At 41.3% G+C, this 22,442-nt stretch overlaps 1 protein-coding gene and 1 pseudogene across 1 annotated transcript in view; one reads left to right on the forward strand and one right to left on the reverse strand.

Annotated features, from left to right (window-relative positions):
- Nucleotides 1-22,442, forward strand: part of KIF5C (kinesin family member 5C) — a 204,958-nt gene that overhangs the window by 25,651 nt on the left and 156,865 nt on the right. The window lies entirely within an intron of this gene.
- LOC102843324 lies at nt 18,556-19,047 on the reverse strand (annotated as a pseudogene).

A 22,442-nucleotide genomic window follows, 5' to 3' on the forward strand; every position in this document is an offset into this window, starting at 1 on the left:
TTCTTTTAATACTTCCTGGATCATTTAATATTCTGCCCAAAGCATCCTTGATTACAGCAACTCTAGGTTTGAATTTGTTCTTCAGTTCCTTGCGCTTAAGAAATGCTGAGTGAGTTTGGCCCTTTTGATTTTCTGACTCTAGCTTGGATTAAATAAGACATTTTAAACATTGGTAAGACGTACATATGGTATAAATACTCAAGGAACACTCATGAGAAGGGAAAAGGAAGGATGAGATAAAAATGTTTCCATGGGGAAAATGTGTGCAAGGTGATTAGCATATATTCGAAGGTGGGATGGAGGCGAGTGAGTCACTTTTAAGAGGTGGAATGTAGAGGATGCAGGCAGGTGGTTAGGTGAGAAGAGTCTGAAGGGGCAGATGTGGAAGGTCTGGCAAGTGGGCTAGAAACCCACGAGACACATTGCCGTTGAGTGATTCTGATTCACAGTGAAGCTGCAGGGCGTGGTAGATCTGCCCCGTAGAGGTTTTACAGAAGGGGACTGCTTCCACTTTCCCCCTGGGAGCTGCTAGTGGGTCAAACCATTGACCTTTCAGTTAGCAGCCAGCACTTAATCGCTGCACCGTTAAATCTCCGTCTCAGATGGGCTAGAAAAGCTGCAGTTTGATTTGGTTAAGTGTTCTAGCTTTTAGCCTGTTCAGAGATGCTTTGACTGAAACATTTCTCTTTTAATGTGTATGTCCCTTGACCTCAAACAACCCTTTTAAGAAAGACCAGTCCTTGGAAAAAGATGTTAGGCTGGGAAAAGTGGATAATCAGAAAATGGGAGGAAACCCCTCAACAAGTTGGATTGACACTGACCGTAACCATGAGCTCCAGCGTATTAGAGGCTGGTGGAGGATAGAGCAAGGTTCAGATCTGTTGTTCATAAAGTCACTGAGTTTTAGTTGACTCAATGACCCCTAATAACAACATAAAAATGAGTTCTGCTGAAGGTTTGTTTTTGTTTTAATTGGGACAAAACTTACATAACCATATTCTAAATTAGAGTTTCTCTGGGGAACTCATTCTTTGAAATGTTTCCTGATAACAGAGGTTGATACCAATGAAATAGATGCTCTGTTGCTGCTGTGGTTAAGGCATTTGGCTGCTAACCAAAAAGTTCATGGTTCGAGCCCATCAGCCACTCTTCCATAGAAGGATGACGTAGTTTCTTTTCATCAAGATTTACAGCCTGGGGGAGCTCTGGTGGCCTAGTGGCAAGAAGCTGCAACTACAATCCCAGAGGTGCATGGTTCGAATCCACCAGATGCCCTGCCGGGGAAGGAGGGGCAATCTCCTCCTGTACCAGTCAGATCTGATTTGACGGTACACGCACACAAAAATAATAAAATAAAATAAAAAAAGAAATGTCTATAAAAAAAAAAGATTTACAGCCTGTGTACTACAGAATCTACTGAATAGCGATGGGTTCATCGCTGTCCTTGCAATAAATGGAGCGTGTTTTACTTTGGTATTTCCTTTTAGCAACTCACTGTACAGAAACAGGCTTGGGAGATGCTGTCAGGGAAGGGAGTTATAAACTTGTGCGGGACTTAAAATCAAAATGTCATTGCTGTGGAATTGGAACCAACTCATGGCTGGCGCTGCAGTGGGTTTTCTAGGGCTGCAAGTTGTATGGGAGGGGTTTGTATGACCATCTTTCTCCTGCAGAGTTGCTGCTAGCAAAGATTACCAAATATACCAGTGAACGGCCACAGAAACCAAACAAGTCTGTCTTGGACTAAGTGCAAACCAGGGTGGCCCTCAGAGGCCAGGATGATGAAATTCGTCTCACATAGTTTGAGCATAGTGGAATTAACCTCACATAGTTTGGGCGTGTTGACAGAAGGTGTCAGTTTTTGGAGAAGAAAACATGCTGGGAAAAGAAGTAGAGGGTCAGCAGCAAAACAGAGGAAGGCACTTAACAAGATGGGTTGCCATGAGGACTGCAACAATGGACTTGAACATGGTAGAGATTGTGAGGATGGCACAGGGTAGGGTCAGGTGTTGATCTGTTGTTCACAAGATTGTTATACAACAATCTTTTTGGTCTATATTTTCCTCTCATTGTAATCAGGACTTGTTGTGTGTCCCCGGTCACCACCATCAGTGCTGGTGGCAGGTTGCCACTTAGACAGCTCTGATCACAGGTTAGAAGAGGCTGTGTTTCCCGCAGACCTTTAGTCCCATGGACTGATGCTCAGCTTGAGTCTTCTTTCACTCTCCTTTGCTCGAGATGGGGAGAGACCAATAGTTGTGCCTTTTGATGGTTGTTGTCAAGCTTCCAAGATCCCAGATGCCTTTTGCCAAAGATCGAAAAATATTATCTTTATCAACTCACTCTTCCTGCCATAAAGGAGATTTGGACTCATAGGGAGCAGACTATAAATCTTAAGGTGTAAGTATTTTTAAAAATTTATTTTATATTGGTTTGCTTGCAAAGTTCATATAAATTGTGTTTGACACTATCCTTTGTTCACTTTGTGTTTCATACAATCATTCCCATTCATTATGTTTTATAAAATTAACCACAGTTGAACTATGCCCACCATTACCTTGTCTTTCCAGGTCCCTGGTGGATCTTTCCCCCACCTCTTCCCCCTGAGCAACCCTATGATAATCCTCCTGCACATTTGAGGTGTACGTGGTAATGGGAGGAGACCGCACCCTTTTCTCCTGTGGAGATAGTGGTGGTTTCAAATCACAGGAGATGTACGGCCTTGTGGTTAGCAGAGCACCCCACTGTGGATGCTGCCATCAGAGAGCCTCATCTTCATGAACTAAATTATGTCAGTTGACCTTCAGAAAGCCTTATGAGAGAATTTTAATATGAACTAAAAACTGGTGCCATAAAGAAAGAGCCATGAAGTCCTAAATTGAAGATATTGATATAAATGAACCATGCTCAAAATTCTATTGATAGTCCTCAGCTCTGAAAGGGAAATGTCTGTAATTTACCTAAATTGCTTTGCAATAGAGAGAAATAAGAGACTTCCTTCCTTGGATGTCTGGTTCCTGATGTTTTCCTAATAACTAGGTATAGAGTGAATGAGTTATTAGCACCACGTAGCTATTCTTTTCACTTTAAAAGCATATGGGTTAATTCCTGCTGGAGCTTACCTTTCAAGTAACCTTAAGTATAATATTATATGTAGTAAATCAGTACTGAGCCTGGAGAACAAAATTATTTTAGTCCAGTCAAAGCCTTTTTCTTAAGGTTGATCAATTCTGAGCTCATTATCCTGGAAAATAAAAGGGACATAGTATGTTGGGGAGCTCTTGGTAAAAAGTTGTGCTGTCAACCCAAAGGCACATGTTTCGAATCCACTGGCTGCTCTGTGGGAGAAAGATAGGCATTCTCCTGCTGTGTGATATACTGCTTCTGAAAACCCACTGACAAGTGAGATATGAGTTGGTTTTGATTTGACAGTACACACTAACAAAAACATGTTTGGGGAGGGGTAAAGATTAAAGAAAACATGAAAACAATCAGAAGTATCCAGTAGCTTCTTTCTTTCTATGTCAAATTCTATATATGTTTTAAAGTAAGGAGAAAGATTTAGGTAGGTAAAATATGCAAAGTAGAAATGCTGTAAATCTTCTTGTCACCTTAATAAGTATTATTAACGGATGATCATTATAGTATTTAAATATATTTTATAAATTTAGTTCCAGAATATGTAGTACATGTACATAATAAAAATAAGTTATGAGACAGTCTAATAAAATTAACAGCCCAGAAGCCATCATCCACTTACGAGGGTGCTTTATCAATGGGTTGGCCCCTCTCTTCCTCCTAGATAATGTCCTCGTCATCAGAGAAGCAAACTTGATTTTTGCTTTCATCATCCCTTTAATGCTAGTTATGGATGTTGTGGCAAAAGGTTTTAGCCTGAAATAATGTATTTCTTAACTTTTCTAGGTTTGTATTTATTTTAAAAATTCATAAATATACAGTGCCTTGCTTTTGTGACTTGCTCTTTTCTTTCAACATTTGTATTTCAAATTAACTTTTTAAAATCATAATAAATTCTGGTGGTAGAAAAACATAGCTGGTACAAGTCCAACTGAATATAGGTTGTTCTACAGGAGACTCAGAGACAAGACCCAAATGCGTCTTCTAGAGAGTCTAGCCCATGGTAGGTGCCCCAGGTTTTCCCCAAGACAAAGCGAAGGTTCTCTGGAGGAGAGCTCTCCAGAAGCTTTCCTCGAGAGTGGCTTGTGTGAGCAGTGAAATCAGACCTGGGCTAAGGCTCCAAGCCAGGGCCGTGTTAGAGGGCAGCCAGCTTTCCCTCATGGGGTGGACATGCCTGGGATTTTGAACATTGGAAGTGACTTCCCAGAAAGCTAGATGCTGGTTACTTTGGGACAGGTAAAAAGTGGATTCTACAGCTCTAAGACTGTTCTTCAGGATTTCCTCTGCTTTGGAGCTTCATGAGTCTAGTGACACTCCTATTTTCCAGTGAGAAAAAAGAATTCCAGAGACATATTTTGCCAAGGGATTGAGAGTACTATAGAAAAAAGAAGAGGGAAGGAACTTGGCGGGGATAATTTCTTGCCTGAGGTTCCAGGTGCTTGTGGATGGCCAAGAGAAAAGGCAAAGGAATCCAACAGGCTCAAAATGAACAGCCATTTGGGCCCAAGTTTTTAGAACTATCATCCCATGGAGGGCTGGCTTATTCTTGAATCCTGTGAAGAGAATATTTTTGCTAGAGCAGTTTTTGAAACTTTTTGAGCATGATCCAAGTTTATAAGAAATCCACCTCTGAACACTGACACCTGAGGATACATTTGAGATGTCAGTTTTATGAAATAGTATTTGCTCTGTTGGCAAGAAGCTGTGCTGCAACCACAAAGGCACACGGTTTGAATCCATCAGCTGCTCTGCAAGAGAAAGATAGTCATCTCCTCCTGTGAGATTAACGGCTTCTGAAAACCCACTGGATGGTTAGCTATGGGTCGGTTCTGATTTGATGGTATAAAACAAATATTTAAAAGTTTGGTATACACCAATATTTTCTATTTCTTTCTATATTATTTTAAGTTTTTAAAGTGCCAATGGTTGCTGGTGTGGTTGTAGGTGTTGTTGAGTCAAGTACGACTCTTAGTGACCCTGTGAACAACAGATCTGAAGCCTGTCCTGTCCTGTGCTGTCCTCACCATCCCTGGCACTCTTGAGCCCTTTGCTGCAGTCACTGTGTCAGTCCACCTGGTTGAAGGTCTAGTTAGAATCCAAGACATTTAATTCGTGACCTAACACACAGTAGAATAATGATTCTTAGATGTTCAGAAGTTCACAACTTCCTTTCAAAAATCAGATTCTCTGCAACACATTAGAAGAGCAGAAGCATATCAGATGTTTCTATGCCTTGCCGTTGATACGTTCTGCTCTGTTCAATGCCCTGCCATCAGATATTATTGTTAAAGTATGCATTCATTCAAGCAGTACTGTTTATTTATTCGAGCCCAGCTATGGCAAAGCACTATGCTGGGCACCAGACATTTTACAGACTGTGGTGATATATTATGAGTGTATGTTGTTGTTGTTGTTGTTATGTGCCGTCGAGTCGCTTGCAACTCATAGCGACCCTATGTACAACAGCCCTAAACCCTGCTCTATCCTGTGCCAATCTCACTGCCTCTGACACATCCATTCCAATTACCCCAGTCACTGAATCAATCCACCTCATAGAGGGTCTTCCCCTCCTGCGCTGTCCCTCCACTCTGCCCAGCATGATGTCCCTCTCCAAAGACCTGTCTCTCCTTACAACATGTCCAAAGTATGTCAGACAAAGCCCCAGAATCCTTGCCTCCAAGGAGCAGCCTGGTTTAACCCTCTCTAGGATGAATCTATTTGTTTTCTTGACAGTCCATGGTACATTCAATACTCTTCTCCAGCACCACAGCTCAAAGGCGTCAATTCTCCTTCTATCCTCCCTAGTCATTGTCCAACTCTCTGAGGCATAACAAGTGATTGCAAAAACCATGGCCTGTATCAGGGCACCTTAGTCTCCAGAGAGACACCGTTGCTCTTGAGTGTATAGAATACAATTTAAAGCTGGCAAATTACTTGTGCAAGGAGCCTTGATGGCGCAGTGCTTAAGTGCAGGATTGCTACTGAGTAGTTGATGATTTGAACCCACCAGCTGCTCCACAGAAGAAAGACAAGGCTGGCTGCTTCTGCAGAGATCACAGCCTTGGAAATCCTGGGGTGTAGTTCTGCTCCGTTAGGGCTACTGTGAGCTGGACTTAATTCAATGACCATGAGTTGGTTGTATGTTTACTTAATCCAGGAAAATCCGAATCTGGGGTAACTCCTCACCCATAACACTGACACCCTCTGACTCAGGTGATGTGAAAATCAAACTTTTGTGTTTTTAGTCCTGTGTGTCCCAGAACCAGGTGATACAGGGGGCTGGGCAGATCCTGAGGTTTGGTCAGGAGAAGTGAATTGGGCCTTGACTTTATCACTTCTGGGATGCGAGTCAGTCAATGGAACATGTCTGCATTGAAGTGGAGATGGTGAGATGTGGAGATGAAGTGAGGTGATATATGGTACAGATAGACCCAGGACCACTGCCAGAGATTGATTGGCTCAGCGCCTTCTACGTGTAGACCTTCTTGTGAAGGCCTCTTCTCTCCTAGACCTTATTTCTTGACAGATGGCCTTTTTAGATCATGTAGAATTGGGGACAAACCTTCAGGTATCTTGTTGTTGTTATGTGACATTGAGCAGGAACTGATTGACTGACTGACTGACTTCCAGTGGGTTTTCAGAGGCTGTGCATTGCACAAGAAATTATCCACCTTTCCCCCTGAGTCTAGCAGCTTTCTTCAGTTTGGAAAAGTTAATGTTTCCCGTTGTTCTGCAGACTAAGATAGTTCTCCTTGAATGTACTAATTTTATTTTGGTTTTTTTTTTATTATTTGTATTGTGGTTTGGGTGAAAGGTTTACAAAATAAATTGGTTTTCCATTCAATCAGCCATCCACATTATGCTCCCTAACATGAATTACAATATCAACCTTAACCACACTCTTCTCACTTCCTCCCAGTCATTCTCATATTTATTGATCCTTCTCTCTTTCTCTTTCTTGTCTCCTGGGCTTTGCCCTTAAGCAAACGGTGCTCTTGACTTTGTGTGGTTGGTTACTTTAAGGAGTGAATGCCTTCCTGGTGATACTGTTCTCCTTAGAGGTGTGTCTACTATTTGGCTGTAGTTTGAGCCAGGGAGGTGAGTTTTATTTTAGATTCAAAGGAGAGAATGTACCCATTTTAGTGGTGACATTGGTAAGCATCAGTAAGATACTAATCAAACTGCTTATTAGATGTACAAAGTCACAGGATCAGGAATCGAGCAACTAATGAGACAATTCCCATGCCATCTTCAATAGACAGAATAATTCTGCCCCCTCCCCCCAAAGATGTCAATTCCTAAATTCTGTGCTTTTTGAATATGTTAGGTTACATGGCAAGGGAAAAATAGGTTGCAAATAGAAATATGGTTGCCAATCAAGTGACCTTAAAATAAGGAGATTATCTAATTTTATGGAAGTAGGCCCAAAGTAACCATGAGCGTCCTTAAATGTGGAAGAGGGAGGCCGAAAGTCAAAAGTAGAAGGGCGCAGCATGCGGAGGCCATGGTGAAGCTGGACGGGAGCTGTTGGCCAAGGAATGACCAAGCCTCTAGAAGCTGAAAAAGCAACATAATGAATTCTTCTCTAGAACTTCCGAAAAAGAAAACAGTTCTAACAACACTTTGATTTTAGCCCAGTGCCACCTATGTCAGACTTCTGACCCCTAGTAATGTAAGATTATCAATCTGTGATATTTTCAGCCACTAAATATGTGGTAATTTTTTACAATAGGAAATGAATACAACAGCTCTGTACTTTGTGTTGTGTTTATTTCTTGTACCTGTTTGCTCTGTGAAGCAAACAGGTGCAAGAAATAAATATGAGAAAATGCAGTAACATTTGGGAGAGGATATTTTTACATTCATTTAAAAAAATCCCTCAAATTCATTCCACTGAGTCAAAACTGACTCATAGCTGACCCTCCATCAGATTTTCTGAGACTGTAAATTGCACAGGAGGAGGCTGCCCATCTTTCAGAGTCATTGATGGATTCAAATAGCCTGCCTTTGGGTTAGCAGAACAAGTCCTTACCCATCAGAGATTTTACATTAGCTACCAACTGCCTGACATCCAGAAGGAAATGATTATCTATCTATCTATCTATCTATCTATCTATCTATCTATCTATCTATCTATCTATCTATCTATATCTATCTATCATCTATCTTCCCAGCTTCTAAAACAGAAGAATGGTATCTAGTCTTTCACACCTAGAATTCAAAATTATTAACATATGTATTTCTTTTTGAAAGAAGATCTTTGAATTAAAAGAAGATCAATGACTAAACATACAAAGCCCTATCTGATAGGTTTGTTTTAATGTTATTTATTTTAAAAATAATTTTAATGAGCATTTCCAGAGATTTTGGATTTCCATTCATTCATTGCTGCACTTCTCTCCCCGCCTACCCCCTCCCCCCCAGTTCGCTCCTCTCTTTCAAAAGTAAAAGAAACTCTCCCTCCCTGGTACACAATCCCCCCTGCACCCCCCGCCGCCCCAAGTACATTCCACTATGCAACCTTAATTATGGACTCTTGTGATAACCATAATACCCTATCATACATCACTTTTAAATTATTCACTCCCTCATCTATTTCAGTGCAGTATACACAATTTATCCAGTTTTTCTCAGTCTTACCCCAACCCTGATATCAATCCCATTTTACAACAGTGGCACCATGCAATATTTGTCCTTAATCTTATTTATTTTTAAAGATAGTTTCTCCTTTATTGTTTAAAAATTCTTGATAATTTTATTTAGCTTTTTAAGAAACAAAAATGGAAACCTGGTGAAAAAAAGCGTTTTAAAGGGATTTATTTTAGTCTCTTTGAATGAGGAATTCCTAGATATGGTCAATCGTAAGCATGAAAAAAACCCCCAAACCATAATCTGTTCTCCTCACTTACCTGTCAGTTCCTTTAAAGTCTGGTTCTGGTTTTACAGAGTTGCTTAGTCACATAAAACAGCTCTCGAGACGAAGTCAGTAAGGAGTTTTACCTTTAGCCCAAACACTGCACCTCTCTGGAGGTTTGAATCCATGCTCCATGGGAGAAAAAAGAGCAATCTCCTTCCATGTGATTTACAGCTTCTAAAAATCTGCTGGAGAATTAGATATGAGTCAGTGCTAATTTAACAGCAGTGACTTTGAGGTTTGAGTTTTGATGAAGAAATGGGGAAGTACTTGGGTGTAGCAGTGGTTTCTGCTTGACTCTTAACGGAAAGGTTAGTGGTTTGGATGCACCCAGTGATGCCTTGAAGAATGGCCTGGAGATCTGCTTCCCAAAAATTACAGCCAAGAAAACCCAGGGAGCTCAGTTCTCCCCAGGGACACACTGAGTTGCCTTGAGTCAGAACTTGACTTTCCCTCCCCCTCCCCAAATTAATTTTTTAAATGATACATTTAAAGCAACAATTTCTGTATTTTCAACTTAGTTACCTGCCTCTTTTATCATAAGTACCGTGGAACACAGGGCCATGTCTGGTTTTCTTTCTTTTAACTGATATATTAATGGAAGTTTATAGAGAACTTGGATTTCCATTCATTCATTGTTTGTTGTACATTTTTCTCCCTGCCTCTCCTCCCCCCACAATTTGCTTTTCTCTTTGGGAAAAAAAATTCTTTCATTGTTAGACACTCCTCCTTAGTCCACTTTACTATGCAGCTCTTATTCTGGACTCTTGTCATACCAATAATACCTAATCATATATTCCTTTTATACAGTTCTCTCCCTCGTCTGTTTCAATGCTATGTACATTATTTATCTCCCCTTTTCTTATGGCATTATGCAGTATTTGTCCTTTTGTGACTGAGATATTTCACTCAGCATAATGTCCTCCAAGGTCACCCATTTTGTATAATATTTCATGAGTTCATTGTTTTTCAGTGCTGCATAATATTTCATTGTGTGAATATACCACAGCTTCTCTATCCATTAGTTTGTTGATGGACACTTGGGTTGTTTCCAACTCTTTGCTATTGTGAACAAAGCAGCAGTAAACATGGATGTGCATATATCTGCTTGGGCGGCAGTTCTGGTTTTTTAGGGTATATTCCCAGTAGTGGAATTGCTGGGTCAAATGGTATTTCTATTTCCAACTTTTTGAGAAAGCCTTCCACAGTGGTTGCACCATTTTACACTCCCACCGATAGTGAAAAAGGGTTCCAGTTTCTACACAAGCTCACCAGCGTTTGTTGTTTGCTGCTCTGTTGAATTTTGCTATTGCTACTGGGGTGAGATGATATCTCATAGTTGTTTTGGGGTACTTGGCTTTTTACTTCCAAAATAAAAAGAAGGTGGAGGCCTCTCCATGTTCTCTTATGTACATGCATTCACTAATGAGCCTAGAACGTTCCTGGGATCCTAAGGCAGCGGATGGTGCTAGAGCTTATTGGAAATAGGTGGGATAACAATCCATTTCACCTCGTCCTAACTCAAGCTCAGCTCAACAGACACAAACAGCTGAAGTTGGTAGCTGTCCTAAAATCCAGGTGCTTGGTCAACTTTATTGAGCATTTTTGCCCTCTGCTCTGCAGGAAACTCTTTCGATTGTTCCATGGAAAACTACACTGTTGATTTTGGTTTTTTCCTCCTGAACATTTGCCTTCTATGCAAGTCCATTTTCAGGATCCCTCAAAGATGTCTTTGTTAGTGTCAGATACTTTTCAGACCTTGAAGCCGAAGGCTTTTTCACTGAAAGCAGAATTGAAATTTGAATGACACAAGTTGAACTGGATTAAGTCCACGTGCACCAGGACATCTAACACTCTATTGTAATGCCAGGTCATCATGCGTGCACAGTTGTCTCAACAGTAAATTACGAATCACAGGAGGAAGTCGTCTTCTGGTTCTTGCATATTTTTTTCACTGTGTATTTAGTGCAATATTGTAAACCTTGAATAACACAATGGGGCCCATTTACGTTCCATTACTGATCCCGGGATTGCTCCCAAGAAGCAGAGAAGAGACATGGCATCGGGAGGAAAAGCTAGCTCGCTTGAAATTTGCTGTGGATTGAGATCTGCCGCTGCGGTCGCCTGCCAATTCAAGATAATGCCAATTCGGCGTAAGGACCCCTGTAAACAGAGAAAAAGAAATTCATGAAGCTGTTGCTGCAATTGTGCCAACATGTGAGAGCCGTATACTTTTTGTGAATTACCGTTGAATCTCATATTGAAAATTTAGCTTTTATGTGGGCATGATATATAATGCATATATCATGCATACTGATAATATGCAGACACGCAGTATTCAACTGTGAATACACAGTGTTCAACTGTGTGTGTGTGTGTATATGTTATCAGTAAAGATTTGGGCAATTGTTAAGTTTTGGGGAACTGAAAATTATATGTGGATTTTGCCACCATTCACCCTCACATTGTATAACCTGTGTAACCCCTCCTTCTTAATTCCAAATCCTTGTCACTCTGACCCTGACCTCTGACGTTTTCTATGTGAAAGTTCAGTGATACAGGGACTCAGTGTGGGCCTTATTTGTATTCCATTCTTAACCTAAGAAAGACCTCAGGGCTGTTTTTCTTGTTAGGTGCTGTAGAATAGATCACAACTCATAGAAACCCTATGAACAACAGATCCGAGTCTTGCCCTTTTGTGCACCATCTGTCTCTGTCATGCTTGTCAAGCCCATTGTTGTGGTCACCATGCCAGTCTGTCTTGGTGGTCTTCCTCTCTTTCTGTTAGTTACTTTGTGTATGACATTTGCATTTCATCGCTTCCATAACAGCATCCAGAAGGGAACGGATGCTTTTGCCTCATTTTTACAAACTGCTTTTGGGAGTGGGTTTAGCAGACATTTAGTTGATGCTTTCTTAAATAGCCGCATTGAGAATAGATGTATTTGTGACAGCAAAATGGGGCTTGAGTTTACAGGTGAGCACTAGGTATGGAGTTGAGGGTGAGTACAGGTGTGGGTCCCTAGGAGATCACCTGGTCTAGAGTGGGGCTGGTGGCTGTGCTGGAAGAGACCTCAGAAGCAGTGGGCAGAGTAAAAATGTATTAAGTGGATAAGTTGAGTGAAGGGGAACACAATAAAAAATACAACAAATCTTCTAAACACTCATCGTTTTCTCTAATAGGAAAATGTTATTTGGATAATATAACATGCACAGACGATCCAAACCACATCATAGTGACAGGAATCAAACGTACTGCTCACAACGTGGATGACAAGGACTGCATGCAAGTGTCCTACGTCCTGTTTTGGATGGAGGCTGCACAAGGGTGTCAAACATCACTTAACAGAATTTTTCTGCTCTATGCATGTCTGGTCTGCAAATTGAAACCGGTGAGAGAAAGCTCTCCATGGATTAATATGGGAAAAAATGTTAAAAAGATATTAAGTGAGGGGGCAACCCCAAGTTGGAGTGAAAGCATGCATAACATGCTGCCATATGTGTCACAGAAGAGAAACAAGAAGAGTCTATGTTTGATTCTGTATGAGTGAAAATCTGGTGAGCAAGAGGGCAGAAGGAGGGCAGGGGCATGGGGGAGATTTCTCTTGGGAGTCCACGTGGTGCAAAACGTTAACACATTTGGCTGCTGACTAAAAGACTGGCAGTTCAAGTACACTCAGAGAGACTCAGAAGAAAGGCCTGGTGAGCTTTTGGAAAATGCAGCCATTGGAAAATTGCAGTCCAGTTCTCTGGTGCACACGGAGTCACCATGAGTCCAAAGCCACTCACAGCAACTGATTTGATGGGTTTCTGTTTGATTGGTTTAGCCTTTCATCGTTTCTGTTGAGTCCTACAAATATTTTTTTTAACTCAGAACATTAATTAAAAAGAACATATATTGGAAATGGAACTAAGAAAGTTTTAAACTGAGAAATAAAATGGTTTTACTATTCTTTAGACCAGGCTATTTACCAATTCATTGTCTCAATTTCAGATGCATAGGAAGCAATTGTAAATACCAGGGCTTGGATCAGGTGCACTCTAGTCTATAAACTGACATACTTGCTTTTTAGAAATTTGGAGAAGTCTTTTTACAGCAGATTTTCCCAACTTAAAAGTTGGACAGAAATTAAGGAAGAGCAAAGGAGAATTGATGCCTTTGAATTGTAAGTTTGGAGAAGAGTACTCAGTATATCATGGACTTTCAAAAGCACAAATTCATTTGTCTGGAAGAAAGTCCAGTCAGGGTGCTGCTCCTTAGAGGCAATGATCAGGAAACTTTGTCTTAGATGCTTTGGACGTATTCTCAGGAGGGGCTAGTCCTTGGAGAGTGAGATATGTTGGGAAAGGGAGAGGTCACTGAATGAGGAGATTGACCCAGGGACTACTACAGTGGATAATTAAATGCTTTTGAGGCCTCTCTTCCCAGCAGTACTCCTGAACTAGCCGCCCTAGGGGGCATACCCACAGCACATGCTGTTATTGTCATGGTGATTCTCTCCAGCCACCTTAACTGCATTCTTAAAAGCTTCTACCAATCTTTGGCGCTTGAGAGGACATTTCATTGCTGTCCTTTAAGGAACCTTCATAGTGGTCTGAGACAATGGCCTGCGTACAGCCTTTTATTAAAGATTGGTGTCCTTTACAGATGCACTAGCTACTCTGAGGGAGAAAGATGGACTATCTCTCATGCCGTTTACAGCCTCTGAAAAACCCACTGATAGGTCAGCTATGATTAGATTCTAAGTGGACACAACAGAATTGCTTCTGGGCACAATGGTTACACTCTTGGCTGTCAGCCAGAAGGTAGATGATTTGAGCCCACCAGATGCTCCAGGAGATGCAGGAGAAAGAGATGCAGAAGCCACCAGATGCAAGTGAAAGCTGTGGCATTATGCTTCAGTAAGGTTTATAGCTTTGCAGACCCTATGGAACACTTCTATATGGTTGTTTTGAATTGAGTTCAACTCAAGGACATCCAGTTGCTTCTTGCACAGAGCCCTGGTGACACAGATGTTTAAGTGCTGGGCTGCAGGCTGAAAGCTCAGCATCTGGAACCCACTAACTACTCTGTTGGAGACAGATGTTCTGCTCTTGTACATGTTGTTGGTGTACTGTCCAGTTGGAGCTAACGCATAGCTGACCTTCCAGTGGGTTTTCAGAGGCTGTAAATTGCATGGGAGGAGATTGCCCATCTTTCTCCTGAGGGAAAGTTGGTGGATTTGAACCATGTGCCTTTGAGTTGGCAGAGCAACTCCTTACCCACTATCTCACCCGAGCTCCCTGCCATAAAAAGTATTGTTGTTGTGTACCATTGAGTTAGGAACGGCCTATAGCTGACCCTCTGGGAGATTTTCAGAGGCAGTTAATCTCACGGGAGATTTCCTATCCTTCTCCCACTGAGCGTCTGACAGAATTGAGCCGTGTGCCTTTGGTATTGAAGCACAGCTTCTTGCCGCAGCTTTGAAAACCTTGTTTGGGCCGTTTTACTCTCCTAACTTTATGTCAGAATCGAATGGACTTGGTGGCCATGAATTTCATTTTTTGTTACTTCTTGCCCCTCACGTGGTTAGGCAGGGCATGGAGAGGACCTTCTTGAGATCTTTGTCCCTTCTCCAAACTGCAGCCCGGAGATCTGACAGGATTCATCTCATTGATACCACACAAGACACAAATCCAGGCTTTCTTTCCCTTCATCTTAATACCTCATTCTCTCTCAGCAATTAAGCTATACCTGCTGTGTCTGCCATTGGAGTGCCGCTTATGTGACTGGGTGTCCCTGCCTTTAGTTTGTGTCATTTCTTAGAGATCTGAACTGTTCTCCAGTGGGTCTTACTGGGGGGCAAAACCACACACTGCCTGAGGAATCCTTAATGGGCCCCTGCAGTCTTCTTCTACCTTCAAATGCAGATGCTGCTGCTTTTTCTTATGAGAGCCTGGGGGAATGAGAAGGTTTTTCTGTGAGAGTCCTTTTTCAGCAAAAGCCCTTATAAAAATATTTTACATTGTGTATGTGTATTATAACTTGGACTTTTGGAAATTTTTTTCTGTACCACACACCAATGTATTATGTTTTCTCAGCTGAGTTATAGGCATTTAATGAAAGCATCTGAGTAAAAATAATTCTTGGTCTCTGCTGAGTCCTGTGCTTCCTTCTTTTTTATTTTATTTGAATGAAGGCTTGCAAATCACACTGAGTTTTCATACAAAGACATTTTGTTTCATAGCATTGAATTCTGTGCTTCATTCTCTGGTTGGCTGCTTATACTTTTATCCCCTAAAACACAACACTGTCAGGGGCTTCTTGGAGTGCTGGGGCTCCCTGGAGTACAGCCGAGAAGGATTCTAAGGCCGTAGTTAGGCTCTTTGGGCACCTGTACTGTGACTGTTTAGTGATGTCTGCATGAGGTGTGAGGAAGAAGTGAGGACACATTTCTGCGTAATTGCCAAATATGTCTTAGTAAATATCGCCCTCAATTCCTTTGTATATCTTTCTGTAACTTACAGTGATAACAATATTTACCCAGTAAATATTTGGCCATTTTTCTTTATTTCAAATTTGCTCTCTCTTTTCCAACAGACTTTTGGTTGTTGTTGTTGTTATTGTAAATGAGTAAAAGTTTACAGGGCAAATTGGATTTCCATTCAGCATTCATACACTTTTTGTTTTCTGGCATTAATTACCAGTACCTGTAGTGTAACTGTACTGTCCACTTCCTCTCTGTGATTCTTGAGTCCATTAATCTTTATACCCTACCTGTCTCTGCCTGCTGAACTCTATATCTAGATAAACATTTCCTGGTGTTATGTTCACTTTACAGGGCTGTCTGAAAATTGAATCTTAGGGATGAGTTTAGTTCTGAGCTTGACGGGGTAACAACGGGCTGTAGTTGTGTTGACTCCACCAGCCTCTATCAAACTGGTAAACGTGGCTATGTTGGGGGTCTTGAGATTTGTTCCCCATTCCCCCCACTCCATCTAAGATCTTTTACTGTGATCCCTTTCAGAGTGGCCTGCAGTGGTAGCTGGACACTGTTTAGTTCTTTAGGTCTTAGGGGAAAAACTTGGGCAGTTGAGATTTGCACAGCCTGTTAGTCACTTAGACTAATTGCTTCTCTGCATCTTTGGTTTTCCTCAATACTTTTTGGTTTGAACAAGGCAAGCACTTTAGATGACTATTGGAAAGCTTTTAAAAACCTCAGTTACTACTCACCAAAGTAGGATGTCTTTGTGGATTTTGTTATGAAATTGTGTCAGATGTGCCCAGCGACTATGGTCTTGAGTTAAGGCCAGAAATTTTGGGCCTGAGTTTGCTCTCTTGAAACATTATCCTAAAACATTTTCCTCCCAGATCAAGGCTACTGAGTGTGAAGCTCATTCTGGCAGAGTTTAAGGGGCACAACACAAGAACTGCTCCCTCCTTGAAAGAACCATTTCTAAACTCTTTGACTTTATAGTTGAACTCCATGAAGGAGGTATTGGAGATCTTCTCTAACAGCTTTTGACCAGATGATAACCCATCCTTTTCGGTTTTTCAATACTCCTGAAAGTATTTACACAGCCATTCATCCCTGTGCAACTTATGACTCAAAGCAAAAGTATTAATGACTGAATATATTGATCAAGTGCCAGCAGCCCAATTTCTATCCCACTGTTTTACATGTATCACTTACAAAACCCCAAGAGGTAGCTATTATGACGATCATCTCCATCTGAGCTCAGAAAGGTTATGCATCTGCTAAACAGTAAGGCCATCTTTTTTCAATTTTAGTTGGTTGGACCTTAATCTGTCTAATCAGTGAGGTGTTTTGAGCACTTGACAGGAAGTCAGAGCACTACACATGCCTCACAATTTACTTTTCTGTAACTTATTTCCCTGTTTACAAAATGCAGATTTGGGCAGGATGGTTAAGATCTCCCTGGGCCCCAGGCTTGTTTCTAAGTTTCATCTTGTAGATGTCAAGGAACTATTCTGTTATTTCTGTGAAATTTCACTAGTAATCTATGTATATAGTAGAGATATATAGATCGAAGGAAAGACTGGAACATTCTCAGCACACACCAGAATTATAGCTTGTCAGCTGAGAGAAACTTATTTTCCCAAACAATTAGAGGCCACCAGTAATTATGCTTAATTACATACTGAATGATTTTTCCTGGTGTGTCAACCCATTGTCTTAATTGTGCTTAAGAACAGCAGGCTTTTATTTTGAGGTTTGTGAGGTTTAAAATTGCTTTCTCGCAGCTCTGTGGAAGCTGAGAGCCAGAGTACAGGCCCTGGAGTCAGATAAACTTGGTGTGGAGCCTGGATGTGTCTTTTCCTAGAAATCTTTGGCAGGTTCCTACTGTACAGTTTGGTTTCCTCAGCACAGGAATATAATGGCTTCATGGTCACGAGGTATCATGAACACAAATGCAAAGTGTGTGTGTGTGTGTGTGTGGCACTTGGTACAATGTTTGGCACAGGAACATTTTTCATGTTAGCAATCACATTGTTTATTACTATTGATTAGATAATTGGTGGAACCTGGCAAGCCTGACTAGATTACTTCTGTTCCTTACAACCTTCTGACATTTGGGCTGGTTGTTGTCGATTCCACACCAATTTTATGCCTGTAGCTTCATTGTCTAAGGACATGTGAATCTAGACTGAAGAAATATAGTCAACCATAATAAATGTTCTGTTGTAAGGTCCTTCCAGAGAATGTAAAGGAATCAGAGGTAAGTCTAGTATTTATTAGGAAAATTAACTTTGTGGTTGATATTTTTGGCCAGTAAACATAGTCTTAAATCTCATTGAAAATAGTGAAATCATTTTCTTTCCAGTTCTCTTTTAGTCTTGATCCTAATCAGAGAAAAAGACTCAGTTTGATGTGTGTCTTTAATCTTTAATACTTTGAAATGTCTCTTGTTAACAAAGTAAAGAGAAGGCTTACTTACACGTCTTGTTCTTGGTGGATTATAGTGTCTATCCAGAATTCATGAATACAACATTGTTTTCATTGCATTAATTTTTATTACCATCTATTTATAGCAAAGGCAGACTTCAGTGGTGTATTGGGTTAGAGCTTAAATATGAATCCAAAGGTTAGCAGTTCAAACTCACCAGCTACTCCATGGGAGAAAGAAGAAAAATTTGGCAGTGGTCTTCTATGAAGATTATAGCCTTAAAATCCACATGGGTGGATCTACTCTACACAGAGAGAGAAAGAGAAAGAAACAGAGAGCGAGCGCTAGTGCTTGAGTCAGTTCCAACGAACAGTTACTTCCAATACTATACTTTTTTTTACCGGAGGCGACTACTGATATTTTTCCATGGGAGTAGCTGGTGGATTCAAACTGCTGACCTTTTCAGTTGGCAGCTCAATATTTTACACATAATCACCAGGGCAACTCTGTCCTCTAGCTTCACTATAAGAAAGAATAGATTCCCTGGCAAAGGGGTTTTTTGTGTGTGTGAGAAAATTTATATTTAGAATTAGCCAGCCAGCTGGACTCAGAGTTTAGATGATCCCAATTTTGTTGGCAACATCTAAAGGATCACAGTCAGGGGCAAGTTGAGCCATAAGCCACCTTCCCTCCATCAGGCCTAGTCAAGGTGTGTTGTTGACGTTGGCCACATCAACGCCATATAGTTTTGTTACAGCTTGATTTGATGCCTGTTGGTCTTGATATCTTCAATGAACACAAGTGTGTTGTTATCTTCTATTTTCTTCATGTTATTTTCTATTTTCTTCAGTGGTCAGGGGAAACTTGATAATGATGATGGCATAGTGGCCAGCTTACTTCTCCTGGGGCACTCTTCTGGGGAGTTTTTGGGCTGCATTCAGAGTCTTAGCATCTTAGGCCTCCGAAAGGTGGGTGAAGTGCGGATCTTCTTCTTTTTTTTTGTGGCTGTTTATGCCCTTCAGGACTGCCTTCTTGGCCTTTAACTCCTTTGCTTTGGCTACAGTTTTGGGAGGGGCAGAGACTTCCTTCTTTGCTTTTGGCACCATCTTTGTAGAAAAGCCCATGGCAAAGGATTTTTAAAGTCAGGGACCCAGGTTTGGCAAATGGTTAAGTGATCAACTGCCAGCTGAAAGGATAGTAATGGGACCCCACTCAAAGACACGTGGAGAAAGGGCCTGGTGGATCTGCCTCTCAAAGGTCACAGCCATGAAAACCCCATGGGGCAGCTCTTGTCTGCACATGTGGGGTTACTGTGAATGGAAATGGACTAGATGGCAGCCGGCAACAACCCTTTATATATAGCACATAATATTGATTTCCCCCTTAAAATAGTAAAATAGAAATTTCTTGGTGGTATCTTTCAGGAAAAATGAATTGATTTAGAGACATGCTAAGTTAACAGTAGACTAGAAAGTACGTGGAGATGGTGAAAGTTGTGATCAAACCCACTGCTATGGAGCTGTTTCTGCCTCATGACACACTCTATTGGGTGCATTTCTGAGACCCTAAATCTTCATAGAAGGAGACTGTTGATCTGTCTTCTGCACAGGGGCTGGTGGATTCGAACGGCTGACATTTAACATCCTACACCACTAGGGTTCCTTAGAAAGTGTGATAAATGGTACATAGAGGTCTGAGTTGAGAAAGCCTAGTTAAAAGACATAAGAAGTAAAAACAAAACCCTAAAACCCTAAAGCAAGCCTAGGAAAGACTCAGGCTTAGAATAAAGACAATTGGAAGATGTCGAGGGTTGGATGAAGTGAGAATGCTGGGAGACTGCAAGGCTGCAGGAGAGGAGCAGTGAGAGGCGACCAGCAGAAGCCAGTGGTGCAGAGAGGGCTATGGCACGCGGCAGCAGGGCCACCGAGTGTGGGGTCGGGGCTTTGCTGGCACTGAAGGGACTGGCATGGATGTGGAGTGTGGTAGATCTATCTTGATAAAAGCTTGGTAAAGTAGAAACAAAGAAGGTGGAATGTTTAATAATTCTTAGGATAGCAAACTGAGGCGTGTGTTTAGTGATGGATGAAGGAGATGGTGAAGACATGTGTGGGCGAGTTTGGACGGAGCCTAATCAAGAGTGCAGGAGGGCGAGTTTACGTAGGATGGAGGGGAGAACACAGTTTCCCTAGGGCCAGTGGCAAGAAGGGGGTGGAAATGGGAGCAATTAATTCTTTAAGTAAATTTCAGTCTAACTTAATGTCTAAACAGCATAAGAGGAGGAGGAGAGCAAATAAGAGTGTCTGGCTCTAGAGTGAAATAACTGGCTGTGAAAGTGAAGACGGAGGAAATGTAGGTAAATACCGACTCACTGATATGTGGAGGCTTCAAGAGGAAGGAGGGGTGTGCGACTGACACGCTTTATGATATCATTGGAAAGCAGAGAACAGGGACGGCAGTTGCTGATTCCCGACTTACTGAAGGTAGAGGCATCCAAAGCCAGCGATTCTGGAGGCTTTGGTGTTGTCTGGTGGTGGTAAAATGGTGGTGCTGCTGGTAGTTGCTCTGGACTTGGCCCTGCGCAGAATGGAATGAAATGCCGCTGCTCGCTTCTGCACCACCTCACAGTCATTTGGAATTTGGGCTAGTGCAATCCATAGTATTTTCTTTTTCTAAAAGAATTATTTATTTTGTTGTTTTTTTGAGGAGATTATATCTGTCATCTATGTCTATCTCTCTATTATATTTATAATATCTATATCTATATTATATTAATTATTTATATCTAATCTATATCTAATCTACCTCTACCTCTCTGTCTTTATCTATATCATCTATATCTCTATCATCTCTCTCTCTCTCTCTCTATCTCTATCATCTCTCTCTCTCTCTCTATCTCTATCATCTCTCTCTATCTCTATAAACATATTCCAGTTCTTAGAGTTTCCATTGGTGCAACCTTTGCAGATTTTAAACCATGCAGTGTTCCTTTGCTCTGTTCAGACAACAGTTTCTTAGTTTAGGTATATATTTTACATGAGCATAATTAAATGTTCATGGATCCCCATGTTGTTCTCTTAATTGTGGCCATTTAGCTGTCTATAAGGAAAGTCTTATTCAAAATGTCCATATTTATGTATTCCATTTCTTTCTTAACAATGTCCACTTTTTCACCATTCGTGTTTCTCACATTCCACATTTAAGTCATTATTGTCTTCTTACAGGTGTTCCTCCTCAGTTACGTTTCCCAGCATGAGGGCTCAGCCTCAGCTGCCATATCTGTTTGTCTACTCTAAGTGTTTTGCTCTATTGTACATAGAGTCTTTGAAGGCCTGTTATTTTGGAAGTGGATGGCCAAACCTTCCTCCTACCTGTCTTAATTTGGATGCTCAGCTTAAGAGCAATATCTGACAGGCAAGCATTTTATTAAAAGGAGCAGATGAAGGATACTTCCTCATTATGGAAGTAACAAATGCATTCAGTACTGGTCCTGCTCTCTGGCAAATGTGACTTGGTTCCGTAATGAAATTGAAAGATGAATTGCACTGGGGAAGGCTGAGGGAACTCTCAAAAGTGCTAATGGGAGGGGGTGAAGGGGTAATGAGCAATAGTGTTCATCTGGAGACTGTTACACCTGAGTCAGGCCATAGTCTTCACAATTCCTTGTTATGCATCAGAGAGCTGGACAATAACCAAGGATGACAGAAGAAGAATTGATGCCTTTGAGTTGTAGTGCTGGAGAAGAGTATTGAACATATCATGGATTTCCAAAAGAACAAACAGGTTTATCCTGGAGAGGGTGAAGCCAGACTGCTCCTTAGAGGCAAGGACTTTGAAGCACTATCTCATATATGTTGGGCAGGTGGCCAAGAGGGACCAGTCATTAGAGAAGGATATCATGGTTGGAAGGGTGGAGGGACAGCACAGGAGAGGAAGACCTCAAGTGAAATGGATTGACACAGTAACTGGGATAAGGGAGCAGGTGTGTTGGAGTAAGATTGGCTCAGGATAGAACAGATTCTTAGAGCTATTGTACACAGGGTTACTATGACTCGCAGGCAACTCAATGGCACATAACAGCAACAACAGCAATAGGGAAAGTGGAGTTATCTGTAGGTGTGCCACAAAAACTGCCTTCTTCCTAAAGAGAACGTCAACCTGCTATTGCTTCAACCACATCAGTAGCTGTCTCTTGTGAAGGTCTTGGACTTCTGACACAGCAGCACTAATGCATCCACATGTGACATTACAGACAGGCATAGAGTCCAGCTTTGCCCATTGATCCAGACAACTGAGATCTTATCTCAATTTTGCTGAACCCATGTGCTTCTGTCCCTTCCTCCTATGCAAGTTCAATCGTGTTTATGTAGAAGTATATGTGGGAGAATGATTACTGGGGTTATACGTCATTTGCCTATAGAATCTGTCAGGTGTTGCAACTTGAGGCTTGGATTTGTTCTTTAGTTTTTTTCAGCTTGAGAAAGACTGTTTTTTCCCCTTTACT

The sequence above is a fragment of the Elephantulus edwardii genome, unplaced genomic scaffold (assembly GCF_000299155.1).
Source record: "Elephantulus edwardii isolate Elephantulus edwardi_28Jun2011 unplaced genomic scaffold, EleEdw1.0 scaffold00010, whole genome shotgun sequence".
NCBI lineage: Eukaryota > Metazoa > Chordata > Mammalia > Macroscelidea > Macroscelididae > Elephantulus > Elephantulus edwardii.